Source organism: Bombus flavifrons, chromosome 17, assembly GCF_040668555.2.
Source record: "Bombus flavifrons isolate JBK064 chromosome 17, iyBomFlav1_principal, whole genome shotgun sequence".
Lineage (NCBI taxonomy): Eukaryota > Metazoa > Arthropoda > Insecta > Hymenoptera > Apidae > Bombus > Bombus flavifrons.
Window position 1 is genome coordinate 5,584,292 of NC_138458.1, and position 16,428 is coordinate 5,600,719.

The 16,428-nt window shown below is 37.1% G+C and overlaps 1 protein-coding gene and 1 long non-coding RNA gene across 12 annotated transcripts in view; one reads left to right on the forward strand and one right to left on the reverse strand.

Annotated features, from left to right (window-relative positions):
* Positions 1-2,102, reverse strand: part of LOC138188896 (uncharacterized) — a 109,969-nt gene extending 107,867 nt beyond the window's left edge. The window contains exon 1 of the long non-coding RNA XR_011175734.1: positions 1,309-2,102. This is a non-coding gene — a long non-coding RNA (uncharacterized LOC138188896). The remainder of the gene's footprint in view (positions 1-1,308) is intronic.
* Nrx-1 (neurexin 1) overlaps positions 1-16,428 on the forward strand; it is a 629,819-nt gene that overhangs the window by 407,596 nt on the left and 205,795 nt on the right. The gene's annotated exons all lie outside the window — the stretch shown is intronic.

The window sequence follows — 16,428 nt, forward strand, 5'->3', positions numbered from 1 at the left end:
TATTCCAAAAATATTTTTCGTTACTATTTACGTTAGAATTTTCCATAATGTTGAAATACTTTCGTGAGAGACTATAACCAGTTAAGAGGTTAATAGCGCCGCGATATCACAATGAGAAGGAGCTTTGTCATTTGCATTTTGCAAAATCTGACCAGGATTCAAGGGACGCGAGGCAATTAACGTGGCGTCCGTTCTTTCAAATCTTGTTACGGTAACGCTTTAATTAAGACGCGATCTAACGACGATCCCGAATCGACGCAACCCTTCCCCGACGATAATCAAAGGCCTCGTTAGACTCCCACTTTCTCTGGAATTAAACCGCAAATCGGGCCTGCAATTTTGCCGTACAAATTCCATGCCGCAGAGCGAAATTCCGGCATTATTGCCGTAATCACGAAACGATAACGAGACACCTTTTGACCAGCACTCTGCGAACGAATGGCGTTTCGTTCCTAAAACGAATTTCGTTTGGCGGAAATTTAAACAAAACCCGAAACAACGCGGCGTTCTGCAACTGTCGTTAATCCTTTAAGATAAAAAAGATTGACGCAAAGTTTTGACGGGATGAAACTTCACGATAAATTCAGGTGAAACGATGCGAAATTAGAGCGAAGCTTATGATGGGAATATATTTAGCTTGCTTGTCTGTTGTCATAAAATGAGATATACAAAATATATTAAAAAATATAATATATATAATACGAAGCTTCGTATTATTCATGTTATTATGGATACAATATCACAATATGTATATTTAAATCTCATCCGAAAGAGATTACTGTATGCACAACACAGTTTAACTGTATTTTGAATTCTTATTTATCAGATCACAATTGATAAGTTGAGATTAGGATGATAATCCTCATTTGAAACAATTTTGTTACTGTTACTTGTTAATGTACTTTACATCTTATGTACATTTTAAATATGGTACGCAAAATCGAAGTTGCAAGGAACAATAATAAGAATTCAATATTTCACAAAAGTTTACCAATTTACAATACACGTACTAGCAGATTGACAAGTTACGATTTTCGGATTATATAGAATTCTATTTTATGATTTTATAATTTTTCGTTAAATAGGATAATCAAATAACTTGCAATTAGTAAAATTTCATTTATTTTATCGTCATTCTTGTGCAAGGGAACATATTAATACTGGTAAATTTAGTGACTAGCAAAATTTCAATAGTGCAAGACAGGCCAGACATTCAACTGCAATTGGTTGCTATCCATATTTTCATCAGACTTGCAATAACCTTATGCTACCAATTATGAATTAAAAAGTTATGAAATCACAACTCACCGAAGGCCAAGGTTACGACTTCTTTCCGAAGATCTATTAAAATCTCGAGTTCGTTGTTTGAGTCATCGAGGGGCCACAAAACGTAAACACCACTTTATTACAGCCGACGTAAACAAAAGATAACAGATTAACGAAATATTTTTCAAATCCTCGGACAACAAACACAGGCTCACACACTCACTGTTTGAAAGTCACAGTCTGTCGTCGAACTTTCGCCAAATAACTCGATACGTATATATGCACGTCCCTCGAAATCAGTTTTTGACGAAAATACATACGTGACATGTTATGTTGCAACCGAACGTGTATTTCTCGCGGGAAATACTTCGATATCGTTTACTTATGCGTCTCTCAAATGCGAATTTTTCTATACACTTCGTTTAAGGCACGCCATTTTGTAGAACGATTATCGAAAGATTACTGCAGGAAGCTAGACGCTGCGATTTCTTCCCGCGTTTTACTTTCTTCCGGTGCTGTGATTGGTTGATTTCCTGCTGCCATATTCAGTTTCGCCGAGAATAGTGAACACATATGTCGGAAGCAATGCGGGGTAATTATTTAACTCATTTCATAATATTATTTAACATATATCGTGAAAAATTCTGAATATTCGGATTCTTCGGTTATCGTTTCATCGTGTATTAGCATTATCAGCTCTCGGTATCGAATTGACTAACAGAATTCTTCTCATATAAAGAAAGACACATTAAGTATATGTATATGTATGTTCCAAGCAATGCAATTAAAAGTTTGTCTATTTTAATTGGAATATATGTGTATTGAAATTCAGTATACGATTTTGTTAAATTCAATTATTATTATCCAAAGAATTGATATTAATTTGATAGTATAAAACTTGATCAGGAAGTAAAAAGAACATTAATAGTCGAAATACTTTCGTGTGCTACCGTATGTAGTTCGATAGTTTATATACGACGAGAATACGTACGTAAATTATTATGTTGCAACCAAACGTGAATTTCTCGCGGGAAATATCTCGATATTGTTTACTTATGCGTCTCTCAAATGCGAATTTTATTATACACTTCGTTAAAGCACGCCATTTTGCAAAACGACTGTCGGGAGTTTACTGCTTCTATTGAGATCGAGAATCGATTCGCAGGAAGGTGACGTCACGATTTGTTCCCGCGCTTTACTTTCTTCCGGCGCTGTGATTGGTTGATTTTCTGCTGCCATATTTAGTCTCGCCGAGAATCTCAAACACGTACGTCACAAGCAATACGGGGCAATTATTTAACTTATTTCATAATGTAATTTATCATATATCGTGAAAAGTTATGAATATTCGGATTCTTCGGTTATCGTTTCATCGTGTATTAACATTATCAACTCTCGATATCGAATTGAGAAATAGAATTCTTCTTATATAAAGTAAGTCGCATTAAGTATATATATATATATATATATATCTATGTTAGAAGCAATGCAATTAAAAATTTTTCGATTTTTATTGGAATTATTTATCAAAATACAGACATTTTACCAAGCATTTATTTTATAAATCATATATATACATATGAATATATATATACACACACACATATATATATACATATGAATATACACACATATATACACAATAGAATAGAAACACTTTCGTGTACTATTATACGTAGTTCGATAGTTGACATTTCACGAGGCCCCGTGTTGTACCCGCGTTAGTTTCGTTTCTGTTTCCGACGTAGAAGCATAGCGTCAGTGATTCGCGTGACGCGACGTAACTTTTAACGTTCGTTTTTCTCCGTTTACGCGTTGTGTGTTCGTTTGAGTGAAAATGTCGCGAGTGTTGCAACAAAAACCATGCAAAACAGTAGAAGAATACGGGAGCAAAAGGAATTCCAGGCTGCAGCAGAATGCCCATTGTCCAACAGGATTTCGTTCCATGGTATTTCAACGGGGTAAGCCACCTCTTTTAGTACGCTTCAAGGCGCCTCTTTCCAACCAATTAATTTGCGTCCAACACCGTTTTAACTTCGTATACTCAGAGAAAATATCGTTCTTTTGTATTTTCTAACTCTATTCTATGTATAAATTTACCGCGACGAGTCGTTTCTACGGATTAACGTATCTTATAAAAGCGTTGCGTGAAATGTTAATCGTATATAAGTCTTGCACTAATTTCATAGAGGAACGTAGTTGGTACTTTCCGGGCGCCATATTGTATGCTTGTTACATGAACTTTCCAAATATCTTACAGTTAAATGGTTGGATTATTAAGTAACGCAACATTGTTTTTGATTTATTGTTAATGAATTTATAGAACAATGTTGTTTTACACATATACACTATCGCTCAAAAGTATTTCAACATTTGGTTAATTTTGATATTATGTTATTTAATTGCACAATCAAATTAATAGTACGTGCCGATACATAATGATTACGATCTGTATTATTATCTTATGCCTATGATGTGGTTTTAACAAAGGTCGTAACAAAACAATTACATAAACAAGTTTCTTTTATACTTATACAAAGACTAGCATTATATTAATTAAAGCAGTAACGTCTAGGAAATTTTAATAAAAATCGGGTACATATATTAATACAATAATGTGTATACTAATTTCTTGCACTTGTAAAAAATATATTTAAATTAATATACCTTATAACAATCTATTTTAGAAAATGTGTTAATCCAATCCTGTTTAATATTCTGACCCTAATCTTTTGACACTTTGATGCTTCATATTTTTTAAATTTTCCAACGTTTTAACATTTTATACATGACCACTTGATATCTTTGATCTTCGAACTGGTTCATCAGCTACGATTCTCCGATATCCTGATTTCTCGCTTTTCAGCTATCTGATTCTTTAAGATTCTCGCTTTTCACTTCTGAGCTTTTACCCTAATTTCGGTACTTGAAAATCTTTACTCTTATCTTTTTAACAGCTTTGGCTCGATCTTCTGCTATTCCAACATCGATTTTAATTCGAATTCTTCTTCAACGATGTTTTAGTTTCACTTTACTTCGTCTTGTTTATTCCAAATTTTTACGTAAACATACAAACTCTGTTTTCTTTTTTGTTGCGATCACAAGGAACCATATACCTCTCAATTACTTTTTTACAAAGACTAAGTAGTCCTTGAAACATACAAACAAATGAGCACACGAGTTCCAATTTACGGATTATTGTAAACAGTCAACCAACAACATCTCATTTTACAACGTTTGTTTTCGAGTTCTAGTTACCCTAACAAACAGTTAGACCGAATTTCTCGATATTGACTATTCGATTTCAACCAACTACTCTCCATTTCCTGATATTTCACGATGCTGTTTCTCAATAAATACACAATACCGACCAGCTTCGTCTCTGTAATTCAAAATACATTTTCTTCCGGGAGAAGGGGGGGACGCATCAGTCCACGGGTGATCGATAATTTCCATTAAAGGGCGTGACCAGGTTGGTGGATTTAAAAAAAACCTTATCTCCGCTGGCCATCCTTTCCGGTGATTTATAATAATTAAGCGTGCCACGATCGTATTTATAGTCGCGTTTTCACGGCTGTTTCGATGGTTTCTGCGATACTAACGATCAACGATATTTGGAAATTAATCGACTAATTCAGGATGCCTCGGTAGCGTTCTTCGCTGTTGCTTATTTAGTTTCCATTTCTACCATAAGTTACTGATCCGTTACTAATTAGCCTCGCGATGACCAATTAAGGAGATAAGGAATTCGATCAAAAGGTTGTCGAATTTTGAAGGGGCGAGAAATTGAAGAAATTGTTGACAAAAAGATATTTCGGGCGAGGAAATTATAATACTGGAATTATTTTGTTTATATTATGTAGTTTTCTACATTTCGTCAAAACGAAAGAAATTATTTCATAAGCAGAGTTCGTAGTATCCACCACGTTTTATAAAGTTCATAGTACGTGTCTGGCGGAAATTTTCCTATTCTTCGATTTCAATTTATCCAAGAACATTGTAGTTGTTTGTTTTGTCTATTACGCCTGGAACAATTACCATATATATTTCTTCAAGGCACTGCGAACCATCTGAATAATTCAATTATTTTCTTTGCCGTGTTCATAATTTCGCTAAGCATCGCAGAAACGCGCGGATTTGAATATTAAAAGGTCGGCCTGAATTGGAATTTATTGAAAACAGACGGAACGTTCAATTAAGAGGTCAAATCGATGAACATTCTCCGTGCACAAGAAATGAACTTTATTTCTTCCGTATTGTATTTACTTGATATTTACCAGATCTTTCCGAGAATGAGAGAAAGCAAGCAATGAAAGAATCTCATTGTTTCCGCGTGAAAGGACAGTACCAGAAAATAGCTAGTATTGGACCATTGTTGCTAACTTGGAATCTTTGCAAATTATAAATCTGCAAATCCAGGGAATTCAAAAGAGGCGTAATTATTCAGTATGCAAATTAATTCGCTTTCTTTTGAAATAAAATGCAAACTTTTTGTTACGAATCGCTTAATATGGATTTAATTTTCATAACGTTCTTCGTATTTGGATTTAATGGTAACTCAGCAGCTTCTTCTTGAGACAAAGGTATCCAAATCTTCAGGAATGTCTTAATTCCTATATAATTCCATATTTTTCTCTGTTTCATCGTTTCACGTGTTCTATCGAGCTTACCATACCATAAGGTGTCTTAAAATTTATGGTTCAATCTTAATTTGGCGGAAGATTTTTAATTGAATTCCGAGGCAAACTCTGACGTAATATCGAAGGGTACACCAACGAAGAATTTTGTCATATTTTTCTTAACCTTAAGAAGCAACCCAACGATAGAGAAGCGCGATTTGACTTTTCACTCTCACAGCGTCAAACTTTTGCCAATTTAATGTACTTGGATCGAGCGAATCGATATCCAAATGCAGCGATAGGCAAATACTCGTAGCAGCTTTTCAACTTTAATTTTTAAACGGATTAAAATCAACTCCGGTCTAACGACGTTTCACGTGTAATTATAACGTAGTTTCAATTAACGTTCTTCGTTTTTAATAGCGCGCGCGAATAGAATGGTACAACGTGTTATGCTAACACTAGCGCGTGTATTTCCTGGTCTCCTCCTCACAGGCCACAGGCCATCTCTTGGTGCGGGATTAGCATAATTCGTAAAGCTCCGGTATAGTAAACATTTGCCATTTCAACGTGCCACTTTGTCTCTGTTCTCTCCTTTCGTCCTCCTGTCCCTTTTCTGTCCTCCCGCGCCTCTCTCCTCTCTCCTCTTCCATTCCTTTTCAACCGCCTACATCCACTTGCTTGTTCTTGTTCCGCTTTCCTTACGTGTCCTGCATTTCCTTTGTATTTATTCGTGTTAATAGTCGTTTCCATTAATTTCCCACCGCTACGCTTGGGCGTATCGTTTTGTTCGTTCTCTTGTTTGCCCGCTGTTTCTGCAGTGCCTTACACGCGCTGCTATTAGTTACACGTGTTCCAACGGTTTCATTTCTATTTTATCGTTTGAATAGTTGCCGATTAATTTCTATTTTATTGTTGGAAGAAAATTTGCGATTTCATAGTTTAATTACTGTCCGAGTAATCACAGATTTTTAGGGAAATAGAATGGTAAACGACGTATGTCAATGTTCGTAGTATACAGATTATTTTCAAAAAATGTTTAGGAAAGTCATTTGCTTGTATTTGTTGTAACGCGAAAATCCAGCCAATTGGAAATTAGCAACTTACTATATTTTTGTGGCATCGTCAAACTACGATGCAAAATTATCTACCAAAATACGTAACGATGAATCGTATCTCATTATAGTGCTTCAAGATTGTTTGTAAAAAGATACACGAGAGAATGATAATATGGTCAAAAATGTTCGTTGTATTTTAGTTAGAAAATCACCGTATATCAGCGATAATTGCGCACGGACATCGACAGAAAGATATTTTAAAGTAGCAACTTCAATTATTTTCTTGTTTCTCTCTGTTCATTCCATGTTCATCCATATTTCGCGTATTTTCCTATGTTACACGGGTTTCGGACGAAACACGTGGACAAATGTCGTAGTGACAGTTTACGGTATTTTCACACGAAACGGTGAAATCCTCGGTTGCTCGGTTATTCCGTAGTCGTCCGCGAAACTCCAAATTAAAGCGGTTTCAACGCATCGAACAACGTAGTTGGCGTGTCACTGTCTATTCCGTACAACGTATTTCCGCGTATCGTCGCCTCCGTCGGACGTTAGCGCCGCGAAATTTACACTTAATGACGTTCGCGCAACCATAACCGCTTCCCTCGCCGTCTCAACGCTTCCTGCAATTTTCGCGACGCGATTCCACGAATGTCAGCTGCAACCTTCTTTTTAGAAACAAGCGTCGATGTTGGGAATTTTCTTTGACGCGTTTCTTCAATTATTTAAGGGACATTGATATTTGTCGGGAAAATGTGTAGTCATTTTTCATATTAAAATTAGCGATATTTTGATTATCCTTGAAATCGAGATTGGTTCTAACGATTCAATGTTAATTTCAAATTATCGTGACGAGATGGAAATCAATTACTCTGTGTTTTACTGCAAACAGGCGGTCACCGATTTGTGGTTTGATATACCTTGCATTAGGATAATTTAACGAAATCTTGAAATTACTTGGAAAATTTCTCGAGTTGCTTGGCTACGTAATCAAGCAATCGCGTTACGTTAACTGCCTTTTATAATAATTTGAGAAGAGTTGAACGCGACGTCTTGAGAAATTCAATAACGTGGAAACAACGGAAAATGGAAATTTGACAATTTACGACCGTCACGATAATATTGTTACGACTGTCTCAATTTACTGAAACAATGGAATTGTCATTCTGAATTCGACACGAGTTTCGAGAATAATACTCGCATTAATTCATCATTAACAGGCATATTATATGTATTTTCGCGGGACAACCCGTGGAAATTTCATTGGAGCCCCGAATATTCGAAATATTACCTACGATGATGTAGAAATTTGAAACGCGTAGACACGAAAAAGCTGAAGGAGAACGGGCAAGTTAATTAATTAAAATTTCTCATATCGTAAGAGCTGTGAAACAGCGTAATAATTCTGTCAGAGAGGTTTGTTTCCTAAAAGGCTGATGATCGTGGCAACGACACGCGACGTAAATAAATTCGTTAGTGGATTATATTTTCGAGTTTTATTCCGTGCAATTAAGCCGACCTCTCGAAAAGTGGGCGCGCGAGTTAATTAAGGGAGTCGCGCGAAGGAATAAGAAGGTGGTGGCGTTAATTAAAAGGATCGCAGACACGTTTTAGTCTTATGACGAACCTGATTGCCTGCCTTAACGGTCAGCAGGAACAATGCAGGAGTAACAAAAGCCTGGTCAGCGTTTTCCTCATAAATCGCCGTTTCAAACTCGCTCATACGGAAACGAGAAAATCGCAGATTTTTTATTACGGGTTACTGCAATTATCGTAATGCTTTGTTCCTTTAAATCAACCGTGAAATTCCTTCGAAATTAACTCACTTAGGTTTACAGTATTTCTATCGCTCTAAATATCACAAAGATCGTAGCTGCGAATAATATTGCAATTATTTTTTTATTAACGCGGTTTCAACCTCCGCGAACATTGGAATTTACGTAAAAGTTATAGAACAGAGAATCGTTCGCTTTTTTCTTTCTTACGTCAAACATTAGCATGGGGGGAGGGGCAATTGTTCTTTTGTGTGAAATTTTAACGTAACGAAGCTCTGTCTGGAAAACATTTATAATATTGGCATGGCAAAATGAAGCAAACTCTGCTGATACTATACCTGAAAGTAGAACAGATACGCCATTAGTCAAACAAGTATACTACCATTTAGCATAAAGGTAAAAGAAAACAGAATTATGCTGTTTTTTAATTTCGTGGGCTTGTACTAATTTTTACTTAAAAAAAAACAAAGCTTTCTACATAATCTGTAACAAGTTAGATCAAAGGTCATATAATCGGGATGACTTGCATATTTATCTTTGGTATATCGCATTTGATTAGATATTTCTTACAAAATGTATGAAGTTTCTCAGATTTTTGTATCATGAAAACGATTAACGTGCAATTTGAAAGGAAAGCCTGCTCTATTTATTTGACTTATTAAAACTTTAGAAGCTTACAGCGCTCTCTGTTTAGCGAATGTAGATTCGAAAAATCGATATTTCTCGCTGTAGAATGCTTCTTTGTGACTCTTTGCGAAGACGTTTAAGAAGTTTAGCTTATTCCTCAACAGCGAATAATGTAGTGAAATAACAACCGCGAATGGAAAATTCATGGTACGAAGCAGGAATATTTCAAAATATACATATGTATGACGACACGTATGAGTTACTTACACGTAACGTTCCACACGTAGGAACGTTGTATTTTAAATGAAAGGAGGATAAATGAAATATCTCTGATAAAATGAAAGAATGAAAATATTTGATTCATTCTTCTATCTTATTTTTTTTTTTTTTTTTTAAGTACTCGTCAAAATTAATATTTTCTCTTAAATTATCTGAATTAATTTGGTCGATCGATTTAGTCGATTGAACAAATGAATTCCTTTATTTAATATATTAAATGCTGCCCTTAAAACCAATTATTAGAGTCTACATTTTACTATATCGTCTTACCCGCGTTTTATTTAAAATACTTATTTCAAATACTTGTATCATGCTTTTACGGAACATTTCAAAAGCAAAATTCCGCAGGCGTCGAGTAGAACCCGAAAAAATGTAGAAAACACCGTTCGACACTAAATCTCTCACTTGCGAACGTCGAAAAATCCAAATTAATAATTCAGACAGAAAAACAACCGGTTTTGCGCGCGTGAAAGCCGAAGTCACGTTTTTAAAGGGTGGTCGCGCAGGCAGAAATGGTGGAAAAGGAATTATATGTACAGGGTGGTTGGCAAACGAAGCAGCAACGCTGCCATATTTTTTAGTATTGTCCTCGGCACTCTCGTATACAGCGAGCTTCTTCATTCTGAAGATACCGCTCATACCTGGTCGACGGTATTTTATTTAGCCGGGGCTGTATATTTTCCAACTGGCTGAGATTTCTTCTTCGCCGCGCAAAAGCATCCCTGAAGGGGATGAGCACGCGACGAACAGGGGCGAGAAGAAATATAAGGGCGGCTGTTAAGGGTTAACCCGGTTGAATAACGGCCACGCTCGTTGTTCCACGCGACGTGCAACCTTCATCTCTGTTCATGATCTCAGGCTGAAACGTGGTTTACGACGAATAGACGGTTGACAGCTGTTAAGACAGTAAAGCACACCACCGGCCAAACGTATATGATGCTAACCTTATGACGACCGAGTGGATTTCGGACGAAGGTTTCCCTGTAATATGGCTCTGGGCTTGCTTGAAACTCACAGAGTTAGTGGCTCGCGGACGGTCGCAGAATGAAAGAATTCGAGGGTTTAATGCCTCCATGAAAATGAAACGTGTCGCCGTTTTATGCGGTTGAATATTCATGGCTGTTTTATTTTCTCTAACCGGAAATTTAATCGATTCGAAGAAGGTATTTATTGGTATACATACTTACGTTTACATATTAGGTTGTAGCAAAAGCTTCTTTCGTTCTACGAGAAAACAATAGATGTACAATAGCTTTTGTTTTATGTTATTTTATTCAATTACGTGTGGTGCATTTTCTTCCAATAGAACATAAAAAATGTTGCGTATCTACGATTTACTTGTAAAACGAAAGAAACTTTTGGGACAAACTGATACATTAATCTTTGACGTCTTTGAGTAATTATTCTTAACAATAAAAGTGCTCGATTTAAATCCTTGAAAAATAAATGAGAAGGTTTTTATATAAATGCGTTAAACACAATAATTTCAACTTGTCGTAATTGGTAATTTAATAAATTGGACAAAACGAACACGACTCGTTATTTCCTCTAGCTTCGATGGTTTCAAAATATCCAACGATCCACTCAAGGAAGATAGAATTCGAAGATCACAAGGCAGCATAACAAGTTTATTTTGTTGCATATTGGACGTTCCTTGGCGCGTGAATTGGAATGTCCCGTGTCGTACGTTTAGAAAGGCGAGGATCAAATTACGTTCTTCCCGTGGTCTTGAAATTCTGCCATTCTGAAATTTGATCCGTGCACGCTTGGAAATTGGCGTTCAAATTAGTAACGAAGCCGTGTTTCTCTTATCGGCATCGATATACTACATCGATCATATTACGTGTTATGGTTTGCCTATACGTTATTTCCAGTCGTCTGGATGTTTCTCGCGTGAAGCGCTTCGTCGAACAGGCTCAAAGTTCGGCTGGCGTTTTGCGGGCCCTGCAATAACGGCTCGTAACTCAGCTCGCCTGTATTTCACATTCATTATCAGACTGCAGCTGTTACGTAACGAACGGGTCCGCGAGCTCGAGCTCGTGCTCGTGACGTACGTGCCACGAAATATTGTACGTATAAACGATACCGGTGCACCGCTTGTCCCTGTTCTCCATTTTTACGGGCTGTTCGTGCTGCTTCTCCTCGTGCCACTTTATACCCCAGTTCGAGCTCTAACTATGAGCTTCGGATCGAGATGAGAATCTCGTTGTAACCTGCGGTTCGAAAAAGGCTGATAGGCTTTGGTCGACGTGATGGTTGGAAATTTTCATTCGTTTCGAGTTCGCTCAGCTGATAAATAGTGGAAGTGCATTTCTTCAGAAAGAAAAAAGAAAGCGAAGTAGATGGAAACGTGGGTGAAATGTGAAGTCAATTTTCGGTTATATTTATATTGAATGTTTTAGTAGCTTTGTTATTAGCTTTATCAATGATTTAACAGATTTATACTGACCTATATTTGTATCGAATCTTCTACTGGTTTTGTTATTAATTTCAAGTTAACGCTATGAATGCAGTAGATTTATGCTCAGTTATATTTATATCGTCGTTTGCAATGAAGTTGTGGCGGCGCTCGACAACAAATACCGCCACTCGACACTAACTTCTACTGGACGACGGTAGCGCAGTGGTTAGCGTTGTTTTCAGGACAGAAAAATCAACCAAAAACAAAATTACATAAAAGCTCCGCTCCCCAGCGGCTTAAATCCAAAGATTAGATTTTAACACAAAAAATGTAAAGCGCTGACACATAATATAGTATGGCTATGTCGTACCGTCGCGTATCGGTACTTTTGCCTAACACATCATTACCAAAATTCACAGTTTATTATGAATACCAAAATGTAATTAATTGTATCTTGGGTTAAATAAACAAAAAAAAAAAGCAGTGGTTAGCGCCTTAGGTTACAATAGTTCGGGACCCGTAGTAGTTTTCCTGTTTTTCTTTCTTCCACGCATTTAAATTAGAAGAAAAATAGCAGTACCCTAGCAGCCACATCTACAGCCAGCGCAACAATTATCACGGACACAACTACACCTCAAAGTATTAGTGTTAAGTCGTGTAATAAATAAAATCATAGAAAGCATTTTGATAACGTAATACCGTACTTACGTGTATTTAGGTTTCGTTCATTAATCAATCGTAATTTTGATTAACTGCTTTCACGATACCCGACTATTCTACTCTTCGTTTTAATATTTCGACGAAAGAAAATCTTAGGAATTTTCACGTCTATATATTTTACGTGCTCATTCTTTAACGCACCGCGTATCGATATATCGAGCTACACTTAGAACGAAAAGCTGTTCTTCGCCAATAACTTTGTCCGTCACGCGTATAACAACCGCATTTCTCTCTCAACACGAGCGAACGTTGATATTATCAGAGATGCGTGTAGTGGTTTTAGTACATGAAAACATAAAAACAGAGATTCTGATATCAGCCAATCCGACCGGCTTGGTAGCTGCATTGTTAAACAATTCCGCGACAGCCCGATAATATTCATCAAGATTGGAATTCTCGCGGAAGACGAGAGGCCGATGTATGCGGCGCGCATATTTCTATCCATATTTCTGTGCACGCGTTTCGCATAGACTGCCGGCACAATCAGTCACGAAATCGCGGAAGCCTCGAGTTGTCCCAACGACCGTGGCTTACGTGACGTCCTCGAAAACGTTCGCGAAAATGTGGCGCTCGAAATAATTCGAAAATCTCGACGAAACTTTGCTGCAATTCCTCCCCTTCTTGTTCAGACTCCATCGACGATGACGCATCGTTCAGCAAGCATTTAACGCTAGAACTATTTGAGACGTAGCTATCTCTACCAAAGCCAATCAAAATGACTGTTCTTTAAAAAATACGTAATAGTAGAATATTTGTATATTTATTTATTTATTATTATCTTACAAAAGAAACTCCATGTTGTGAGATCATAAAAATTATATAATAATAACAATTAGTACAATAATGAAGAATATCGAGTAGCAAAATCTTCGGCAACGAGAATATTAAAATAATAATTCGCTTTTAAGTCGTACGAAAACGAGCTCGCCCATGTACATTCTTGCAGACTGTTTATCGTAGCAGAGGAAACTGCAAGAGCGATAACGACGTAATTATTTATTTTATCAGGTTAGTAGCTGCCACGTAAAATTGTTAGAACGAAGATCGCATCGATTTCGGGCAATTTGAATAATCGGCTGGAATTCGAAACGAACGACAGTAGTGCAGCTTCGAAGAGTTTAAATCGCTTTTGCGATTCAGCCACGAGATACGCAGCGGAGAATGTGCGATATAATTATTAAGCGGAGGAGAATTTTATCGAGAGAAGTTGCTTTAAGAAATTAATTCAAGTATAGAATTCTAGTAACGGAAATTACTAGAAGAGATTAGCATAATTATTATTATTATGGTTTTATTAAGGACGAGCATTGGTAGCAATTACTACGAGTATAAAATTTTATTAGCAGAAATTATTTTTCAAAGTTACAGGAATTTTGTGGATGAAAATTATTAGGAAACCTTATTTTGATTAATTGTTATTATTAGAATTCTATTGAGGAAAATTATTGCCAGCAATTGCTACGAATATTGAATTTACTAGTAATAGAAATTACTAGAGGAATTTTCCTAGATTTTTATCAGTAGAAAGATTAAGTAGAAAATTATCAGATGGAAAATTAAATCATAGACATTACAAAGGATAGTAACGTCTAAATTGAAAAGACACGAAGAATCCACCACTTTTTCCCCTTCAAACTTGCACGTAGCATTTCACACGCGTAAGTCTAATTGTTTCTTTCTTCGTCGTTCAATTATCGCAAGGATTTTCATTTTTAATAGTAACTGCTTTCGTTCATAAAACCGAAAGGAACGGCACGATTTAGCTCGTTAAACTTATCTTACAAAAGTATCCTATAAAATCTTATAAGGGACGGAGTGAAAGTTATCCTATGGAAGGATCTCGAGGGGATTTATTCTCCGGGGACGTGCTCGACGATGTAGCTGGCTAAATTGCCAGCCTGAATTCACTGTAAGGAGACTTTACTATCTTGATGATGCTAATTCATTCGCAATGGGACCTTATTGCCGAAGAAGGACCGTAGAATCAACAGCGATTCGTTACATTGCTCTGTCTCCCCTCTCTCGTGGCCTCCATGCCACGTCGTTCTTTCGCTCGCGAGTAGTAAAATCTTTTTCGGCGGAGAATCCTGCGAGGGAATAGAATCTCGATGTGAAGGAAAAGTGCAAATGGCTCCGGTGATTTTCAACGAATACGAAATTAGCTGGATTCGTTGAGTAAACGATCGCGAAGGAAATCTCACGATTTTCTTCAATGAGAAACTCCGCCTTCTCTCCTGAGATTCCCTTTTTTTGAAGAAATATCTTAATCGGTAGATTTTATAATTCATTTGCTATAGAAATTTCAAAACGTTGCAATATACAACGCGCAAAATTTACTCGCAAAAGATATGGAAAGAGGGTGGCGCAGGAAAATAATTGCCATTTTCCAGCAACAATAAGCAACAATGCGCTTTAAATAGTTTTGTTTCTTCGTAACTTTGTTCGTATTTTTTACCGCGATGTTCTACGAGTTTTTGTACACACAATTCGCCTTACACGGGACACGCAGACCCTTAAAGTTATCGCTCCTTGTGACGCGTTATCGACAAAAAACTGGCTGAATTTCACGACAAAATGGCAATCCGCTTTGTTGCGTCTATCATTCGTCATGAAATTGCAGACGCGTTCTTCAACTCGTCTGCAACAAGAAACGAGCTGAATTGCCGCACGCATCGTCGTAAACGATTCGTCCATAGCCTCGCTACTGTAATTCTGTAAACTGCTTGTAAAACCGCGGTTATTCGATAGTGGAATCTTCTGGCAGAATGTCCTCGACGTTCGAAAAGCGTAAAAGCACGGCAGACCGCGCTTCGTCATCGGCGTGATCTTCTAATTTTTTAAACGTTTTATAATAGATAATAATACTATAATATTATAATAAGTATGTAAAGAGAAAATTTGCCACGTCTTGTGACGTGCAAACGAAGCTAGAAAACCTTCTACAAGTACGTCTGCTTACGAAACGGACATTGTTTTTCGTATTTTATCTATTACGTTGTGGCAAAAGTAGGTTTCTTTTTATTACGTGCGATTACTACAATATAATTCAATTAAATAATACAGAAGAACAAATGTTAGAACTTTGGAAAAAATAAAAATATACTAACAAACCAGCCTGCGATAATCGTAAACGCTATCGTTCCATAACTAAACCGTAAATTCCGTAGCTTCCACTTGCAGAATGTACCAGAATGTGTGCTATCGAAATTAGAAAATTCACAGAGATGGAATTTGTCATGTTTTTCCCTGACGTTACATCGGGTCGACGAAAGCTCGCGTTGCTCTCGGATTCGTTGAAACTCCGGCGCGGGCATTGTCCGAAAAAGTTACGCGTTAATGCAACTGTAAATCAAAAACAAATCGCGAAAAACACGCACGAGGTCGTTCGCAGGGACAAAATAAACAGAGGAAGTTGAGGAAACGGAAGGCCCGTGGGACGAGCGAGAGTAGAGAAACAGGACGCGATAAAAAAAGCAGGCGGTCGCCATGGGGGGGAAGGTGCATGGGGAAAGAAAGGGAAAAGGGGAAGGACACGAGGCATTACGGGCTGAATTCATGTCCGTGGCGATCGTTCGTATTTTACTAATCGATAATATACGTAGTTTTGTTTCTTTTTTTGTTCTTCTTTCTTTTCGCCGCGGCTCCCGTATCTCGCCAATATGAGTCGCGGTAATTCAACGATT